The sequence below is a fragment of the Elaeis guineensis genome, chromosome 4 (assembly GCF_000442705.2).
Source record: "Elaeis guineensis isolate ETL-2024a chromosome 4, EG11, whole genome shotgun sequence".
Classification (NCBI taxonomy): Eukaryota; Viridiplantae; Streptophyta; class Magnoliopsida; order Arecales; family Arecaceae; genus Elaeis; species Elaeis guineensis.
This window is the reverse complement of record NC_025996.2, coordinates 13,819,953-13,829,378: the sequence shown is the minus strand read 5'-3', so window position 1 is coordinate 13,829,378 and position 9,426 is coordinate 13,819,953.

Sequence of the window (9,426 nt, the reverse complement as noted above, 5' to 3'; positions counted from 1 at the left end):
TATTATGTTAGGTATATTTGATGACATTGGAATGCTAAACCTATATGGATAAAGGACATGATAACTTTGCTGATTTTGATGTTAATTTCTTTACAAAGAAAGGTTGGTTTGGAAGTTGTTTAAATGATTATAAGGTAAATCAAAGGTTAACTCAAATTAATTCTAGACATATTGGATTCTTGAGGAGTGGTGAAGCTTATGTAATAAGTTCAAACATAGAAGGTGGATGAAGATTTAATTTTGATGTGCTATGCCTAAGAGAAAGTAATGACAAGGAAACTTTAAATTTTATCTTAAATTTTATATGAAATCTGAAAGTTGGATCTATCTTTGATTGATTTAATATACAAAGATATTTTTGATAGACTTAGATAATTTGGTAAGTTGAGATCAGAGTGCGCAGCAAAAGCGTGATGGTCTGAATTGATTAGAAATATTAATCCTTTAAATCAAAAGATATTATAAAATACGTTAGTTATAAATAAGGAAGGATTTTACTGATAATAAATGGATGCTAGAGAGAAAATCTATCTGATCAAGGAAAGACTCAAAGCAGCACAGGATAGACAGAAGAGTTGGGCAGATAGAAAAAGAAGAGAATTAGAATTTCACTTCGATGATAATATTTTTCTAAAAGTATCACCTCCAAAAAGTATCATGAGGTTTGAGAGACATGGCAAGCTGAGTCTGCGATATATTAGACCTTTTGAAATTTTGAGCCGAGTAGGAGATGTTGCTTACGAACTAGGTTTACCACTAGATTTATTCTAAGTGCACAATGTCTTTCATATTTCACTACTAAAAAAAAAAAATTTGTACCCGATCCAAATAACGTGATAAAGTATGAGCCATTGCAAGTTCATGAAGACTTAACATATGAAGAATTTTCTCTCCGAATTATTGATCGAAAAGAGCAAGTTCTAAGACGGCGCATCATTCCATATGTGAAGATTCATTGAAGTAATCATGAAGAGAGAGAGGCTACATGGGAGCTTGAAGATGATATGAAGATGAGATATCCATACTTATTTGAAAATGAAGGTATGTTAAATTTTGAGGACGAAATTTTTTTTTAAGGGGATAGAATGTGATAATCCGGCCCACTGGGCCTAAAGCTACAAAGCCCACCCAGAAAAAAAAAAAATAGGGAAGAAGACTCCCGATCGGAGTCTTCCCCTTCTCCGATTTCGATCAGGAATCGGAGTCCTAGGGCCATTAAAAGACCCTAGGACGAGCCCTATAAGAACCCCCCTCCTCTCCTCTAAGAAAGGACACAATAGTCACTGACGATCGCCGGAGTTCTTCTCTGATTTTTTCGATTGAAGCCGCGGCCCCTCGACTCGTGCTCGTCGCGATTTCACACCGGTAGGGGTCATCGGAGGTCGTGGTAAGTCCTTCCTCCTCTTCCTCTCTTCTCTTCCTTCTTTCCATGCCTGTGGACACGATCGTCGGTGACAGGAGCCATCAAATTTCGTCGGAGAAGAAAGCCCTGTTCTTCTCTCCTTTTTTCTGATTTTTATGGCACCGACAGTCACCGCCGACCGTCGGCTTCAGCCTCCGAGCACGGGAGGGTCGTCCCTTGCCACCGGCCACCGTCGGATGGGGAATGGCCATGATCGGCTGGTCAAAGGCACGGGGACCTCTAGGTCCCTTGTTTCGGCCAAAGAAGGCCACGTGAACAAGAAAAAGAAAAAGAAAAAAAAAAGAAAAAAGAAAAAAAAAAAAAGAAAAAGAAAAAAATAATAATAAATACATGTGAGAGAAAGTTTCTCTCATCTCTTTCTCTTAAGTCTTTCTCTCTCTAGAATTGAACTTTCTCTCTCTACCTTTTCTCTATATTTTCTCTCTCTAAATTCTCTCTCTAAATTTTCTCTCTAGATATTTTATCTCTTTTTATGGATTTTATCTCTCTAGGATCACTCTCTCTCTCTGATTGCATTATAGATCCTAGGATAAACTTGAGATGAAAATATGATGACCTGAGACTGCTCCGAAATTCATGCAGTAGATTGGATCTCAATCCGATCCATATTCAAAATTGATAACATCGACATGGTTAATCCATATTAAGTCGCCCTAATATAACCTCTGATGATCTCAACCATGATTGCCATTTTTGAAAGATACGAAGATTCTCTCTCTACTTTCTCTCTCTAAAAAATTTTTTCTCTAAGAAGCCCTATGGATCTCCTATTAGGCCATCTTTTCCACTCTTAGGGATCTATGATCTTAAATCGATTTAGAGCCGAAGGGAGAGATTTATTGGACTGATCATCAAATCGGTTATCTCCTTATATTATGTAATTTTATTAAATATATGAAATAAAATTTATTGATGATTTAATATTTTAAATAGGACTGTCCGATTTTTTTAAGGAAGATTAAAAGGTCCAGGACGATCGAGATAAGTAGATCTTATGCTCCTTATTTATTTTTTAAATGATCATGTTTTTATGCAAAGAATTGCTATTGATGAAATCATAATTTTTTACAAAATAAGGATCGGCATATGTGATATGAAAAAGCATGTTTTATTATGAGCATTGATTTCACGAATATGTCTTATGAAAATAGCATGATTATGAAGCATGAATTTTATTATTTTTCCATCTATGTATATGTATGCTTTAAGAAAAAGATATAATAATTTCAAAGGCTCTCAGATGGCTATGAATGAATCCTTTCAGGAAGGTCGACATCCGGAGCTAGCATCCACACAAAACATGGTCCTGCCAACGGGTATAAAGTTAGCACATGAATTAAGAACTCTGTCAATTAAGAAATATGGTCCTGTCATGGGTATAATAGTGACCTTAGCACGAATATCTGTGAGCAATATTTTGAAACATGACATGAATACATGATGAAAATGATTTACGATTCATGATTGTGAAATATACATGATTTATGCATGTATGATAAGTTTATAACTTGTTTTGTTATATGCTCTATGAAATACTTTATTTTGTATTACCTGCTATTTTCTAAATATTGCATTATCATGAAAAACTTATGTTTGATCCGATAAAGAAGCGCAAGTTCTACTTACTGGGCTAGTATAGCTCATATTCTTTTTGTTTTCTTTTTATTTGAACAGAAAAATAAGGTTAGGATCAGCAAAAGGAATCCAGGTTTGAAGATCTGCATAGCAAGCTTGAAAATTTGATAGCAGAAGTTTAGTTTATTTTATAATTATGAATTTATAATTATTTATGAATGTTGAGATTCGGGTTGGTACTTGCTTTTGGATTTAGATGCTCTAAACCAATATTGGTTCAATTATTTGATGAATAATGGAATTGAACTTTTTTATTTGATGGATTTTAGATGATTATGATGGATTGGCTTCGTGTTATCGTGGGCTCCATCCCTCGGTAACATGGCTGTGTTATGTCTCAGATTTGGGGCGTGACAATATGCTCAGTCGCATAAGAGACTATTCAATCAGCAATATTATTGACTTCGCGATGTTCAGTCACATAAGAAGCCATTCAATGAGCAATGCTATTGACATCGCAATATACATGATGAATGTCATTAGATAGGTATCGCGAAGCCAATAGCTAGGCAGTCTTTCATCACAAGCCAAATAACATAAAGAAAAGGATATAACATCACCCCTGGCACTGGTTCTGCTCTTCAGGGCGATAAAGAAGAACAGGTAGTGATTAAGTTGGGTTGGTCAAATGGTTGGCCATTCTACAAATCACAAGCTCGTTGCATGTTTTCTCCATCCTGACTCAACTTGGCAGATGGATTTCTTAGCCAGATCACATCCACATCCGACGGTAGATGTCACGTCCTAAATTCAGGACATAACACGATCATGCTACCAAGGGATGAAGCCCACGATAACACGAAGCCAATCTATCATAATTATCTAAAATCCATCAAATAAAAAGATTCAATTTCTTTATTCATCAGATAATTAAACCAATATTAGTTCAGAGCATCTAAATCCGAAAGTAAATACAAATTCGTATCTCAAAATTCATAATTATTTACTATAAGTTCGTGATCATAAAATAAACTAACTTTTGCTACCAAATTTTCAAGCTTGCTACGCAGATCTTCAAAGTCTGAATTTTCTTCATCGATCCTAGCCTATATCTATGTATAAGAAAAAAAATAAAAAGAATATGAGCTACACTAGCCCAGTAAGTAGAACTTGCACTTTCTTATCGGATCAAGCATAAGTTTTTCATGATAATATATTATTTAGAAAATAATAGATAATAATAAAATAAAGTATTTCATAGAACATATAATAAAACAAGTCATAAACCAATCATGCATGCATAAATCATGAATATTTCATAAACATGCTTCGTAAATCACTTTTGTCATGTATTCATGTCATGTTTCAAAATATTACTTACAAATATTCGTGTTAAGATTACTATTATACCCGTGACAGGGCCATGTTTCTTAATCGATAGAGTTCTTGTTTCATGTGCCAACTTTATACCCACTGGCAGGGCCATATTTCGTGTGGATGCTAGCTCCGGATGTTGACCTTCTCGAAGAGATTCATTCATAGCTATCTGCAAGTTTTTGAAATCCTTATATTTTTTTTTTCTTAAAACATACATATACATAGATGAAAAAATAATAAAATTCATACTTCATAATCATGCTATTTTTATAAGACATATTCATGAAATCAATGCTCATAATAAAACATGCTTTTTGACTTCATATATGCTGATCCTTATTTTATAAAAAATATAATTTCATCAATAAAAGATTATGTGCATGAAAACCATGGAGATTTAAAAATAAATAAAGAGCGCAAGATCTATTTACCTCGTTCATCTTAGATCTTCAGACTTCATTAGAAGAATCAGCTAATCCTATTTAAAATATCAAATCATCATCAATTTTTATTCGATGAATATAATAAGATTAAATCATAAAGAAAGAGGACAGATCAGATGTGTTGACCAGATGTGTCAGACCATCCAGATACCAGGGCAATTCAGGGTCTCTGACCTGAGGGTCAGATTTAAGTGACTTGATCAAGAAATCGTAGAGCACAGATCAGATTAAAGTCAAGATCAATTAATAGAATTCATTAATAATAGATTTGAAAGATATTTGATATGGCCAAATAAGGTTGACATACAGCATGGATATCAAAGCAGCTTCGGGTCATCTCATTGGAGTCAATATGAGTCTCTAAAAGATGAAAGTATGACTCGGTACAGGATTTATAGATCTTTTAGAGAGAGAAAGTCGATCATGAGAGAGAAAGTAGAGAGAGAAAGTGAAGAGAGAATCTTCGTATTCTTCAAAAGAGGCAATCATTATCGAGATCATCAGAAGAGATCATATCAAGGTTACTCAATATGAATTAACTGTGATCAGATGCTATAAATTTCGAATAAGGATCAGACTGGGATCCAACCTACTGCACGACTTTTGAAGCGATTTCAGATCATCTTATTTTTATCTCAAATTTGTCCTAAGATCCACGATGTAGTTAGAGAGAGTAGGAGAGAAAATTCTAGAGAGAGAAAGTTAGAAGAATTTTAGAGAGAGAAAATGAGAGAGAGAAAGGAGAGAGGAGAGAGAAAATTTTCTCTCTTTTTTTTCTTTTCTTTCTTTTTTTTCTTTTTCTTTTCCTTTTCTTTTCTTCTTCTTCTTTCTTTTCTTTTCTTCTTTCTCTTCCCAGCCGAACAGAGGAGGGACCGAGGGGAGGGGGCTCGATGGCTCGGGCTCCGACGAAGGACGGTGGCACGACCGGAGGTCCGACGATAGAAGAAGATGGCGGTGGAGCCAAAGATGGCCGGCGATGAGGTTCGACCGGTAGAGATCAGAAAACAAACAGAAAATAGGGGACCCGCTCCTTTTCCTCTTATTTTTCGATCATTGGCTGGTCGCCGGCGGTCAAGGCCTCTCGGAAAAGCAAGATAGGAAGATAGTAGAAATGCTACATCAGTGTGGCACCACGGGCGATGGCGTCGGTGGCCGAAAAAGAGGAAAAAAAGGCTCGGTCGAACAGGAGAAGAACAGGGCCACTCCTTTTCATAAGTTTTCTGTCAATCCCGACGGCCGGCGAGGGTGTGCAAGGCCATGGAAAGAAGGGAAAGGAAAAGAGGAAGAAGGAGAAGAGCTTATCTCAAGCTTCAGCAGCGTCGTCGGCTTTAATTTTCGACGAGTACGATTACGGAGAGGCCACAGCTTTAGCGGCCGAAATCGAGGAGAAGGTGAAGGAGGAAGGCCGGTGGAGGTTCTTAGGGAAGGGGGAGAACTATTTGTAGAGAGCCCTAGGGCTCCGGTGGTCCTAGGACTCCCATTCCAATTGAGATTCGCCAGAGAAGAAGACTCCTATCGGGAGTCTTTTTCTTTTTTTTTTTTTTGTTTTATTTTGGGCTTAGTGGGCCAATCGGGTGGGCTTGATTTTCTCAAGAACAGGTATTGCATCGATATTTCTAGCTTTATTGAGAATGAGACTTGTAAAGTCAACTACTACTGTTTTTTCTCCAATTATCCATCAGCTCTTACTGTAAAATTATTATACTTTGACCACTCAGTTTTGGTTGGTCAAAACGGTAATATCTTTTGAGACTGCTTCGTTAAATCGGCATCATAAATTAAGATTTCTTTAAAAATTAAGAAAGAATATTTGTTTTATTAGATTAATAAGTACATTGTTTAGAGTAATAACCGGTCAATCAGCTATCTGTAGTGAATCTATTAACTCCAATTTTAATACTCTAAGAAAGACTAAACCTTCCCTCTATATTCTTCCCTTAACTATTAATTGATCCTAGATGAAGTAAGATTTGAGGATGCACAGATTGTGTCGTATGGTACTGGAACCAAATAGTAGAATTTGGAATGCAGATTGCAAAATAATTATCAAAATAATGGGTGCCTATATGACCAAATGCTGGTTGCCAGTCAACAAAAGGACCATTTGAGCTCCATGATTGCTGCTGTTGGATTAATTTTGGTCACCGTGAGGATGCAGCTGTACCCAGCCCGGACAAACTCTCCAAAGAAGCGAACCCTTCCCCACATCAAATTGAGGAAATTCTCAAACAAGAAAATGGCCTCTTTGGAGAGATCAATACCTTCAGTCACTAGCTTGAAGCCTGTCGAAAGCTATCTGATCAACTGCCTCAAAAAGGAGGTGTCTGATTAAAAACTTGGTGTCATCCCTTCTCGCAAGCTCCGAAGGAGGAGGTCTAGGATACCATTTACCTTCTTTGCCATGGAAGCTTTTTCTATGGTTTTTTCCGGATCATCTTTTGGAGCAACTTCTATCGAATATATGACACACAAATATGTTCATGAGCTCTGTTCGAACTTTCTAGGTTTTTTTTTTCCTGAGAGAATTAAAAAAATAAGACCATTATGTCTTGCCAAGAGTAAACTATGAATCATTCCGAGTCTTTGAGGTGTATAATATCATGATTCAAAGTATATCAATTAAATGATCCAACTTCAATCACAAAAGCAAATTAGTTTGATGAGTGTTGTGGCGTAGAAAAGAAAGCATCATTAATCTCACATTGGTTGTGAGTCAAGAATTCTGACTTATATAGAAGGAGACTATCCTTCCAACGTGAAGCATCTTTTGGATCGGAACGTAGAAGGATATAATCATGAAACTCATAGACCAAAGTAGACAAGACCTCACATATCGAGTCATGAGCCCTTAGCCGTAACACTAAAGATAAATAGAGTCCATACTCATCTGTTCCATTGATTTAGGTAAGTAACGATACCATGCATAAGGGGAGAAATGATCAATGCAATAATAGATAAATTTATTTTTCTTATACACTGATTTAGGTTGTCAATGAATAATTATCCTAATCGGTGATCGTAAAATAATATGATATTAGTTAGATGTGAACAATGCACGTGTTGCTTAGACCGTAAAATTATAACTACACTCATCAAAGATGTCCAGAAAATGATGAAGATTTAGCATTGTAAAGGTGTGTGAAAACAAAATCCAAGAATATATATTTTTCCTTCACATCTATAAAGGAATTTGAGGCTCTACCATGTGAAAGTTAACCTTTGTAATGTAACCTTATTCAAATCGGTAATTACCCCTATAGACTAGGTGGCATTGGTTTAATATTGTGACAAAGGATTTGATAAGTATATCTATGTACCTACCAACAAAATCATGGTTGCAGATTATTAATGCCTAATTTAACAAAAGCACAATACGAATCAGCCAGTAAAAAGAGTTGTATTGTTCTTATTCTTCCGTGAGGTTGAGGGCCTCAACCAGCATCAATTACAAAAGTGCTTAAGGGAAGCACAGCTGCATTTTCTAAAATGCATTATTGCTTAAAGCCTGATGAAAAGTTGATTTAATCCCACCTAGAGAACTAAAACTATATATCCATTTAAATTTAAACATTTACTTTTTTCATAGCAATATGTTTTTAGTCAGTGATGCATTTGGATGTTCTGCAAAATTATGACATACCATGATTTTACATGATTTTTCAAATTATGAGTTAGATGGTTTGCCTAAGTGTTGTAATGAAATATTTTCTTTTCCCACATTTTGCATTTTGTGTCTCATGGACTGGTGCAAAAATCGGCTTTGGATGGTTGTAGGGGGCTTGGTTAGGTTAGAATTGGACCAGGTATACTTGTGATTAGGTGCAGCAACGCTTAACCATTTCCCTTTTAATTCAAACTAGTCTAACAGGACCCAATTTCCACCTTTAGTTGTGATTGCATTTTGTGGACTTTTTGTTAGTTGGGCCAGGTTTCTGGACTGGTTTGACTTAATGTACGAGGCCTCTTGGACTGTGCCTCTTCTTCTGTGACTTATTTTATTCATTATTTCTTTCTTTAACCTTTTATAACCATTCTTCTTCCTGAGGTCTATGCTCAGAAATTAACTTCTCACTCATTTGACGAGCGGAGAACAGATAATACTTTAGGCTCTGACCATTTTAGTTCTCCAAAAGACGCTAAAAAAATTGTGGAAGAAGAGCAGGAGAAAGCAATAAACCTTGACCACAGTTTTTTAATCATGTCTTCAAAGGTTGCTTTTCTTTACCCAAAAAAAGTATAAAAAAAAGTTTTAACAAAAAATAGACATAATACTAGAATATCGATTAGAAATTATTGAATGGCTAAGACTTTCTTTATCCGGCGGGTGTAGCGAGTCGTCGATGATGCTGGCGGCCACAAACATGTGTTCATGATCGCCGAAAACAGCACAGAAGCAATGATGAGACCCGTGATACAGCGATGGTTCATGGTTTAGGAATTGGCGTAGAGACCGCCGTGCTGCTAACCTCGCCACTTGGATCCCAAGAGGTATATGTTTACCTGTGAGACTTCAATAGCTCGCCTCATTACTCATGCAACGCAACAGCTGTATCGTAGGGAAGTCTCTCTCCCTATTAAGACTTCAAGAGCTTGTCTTATTACGTAATC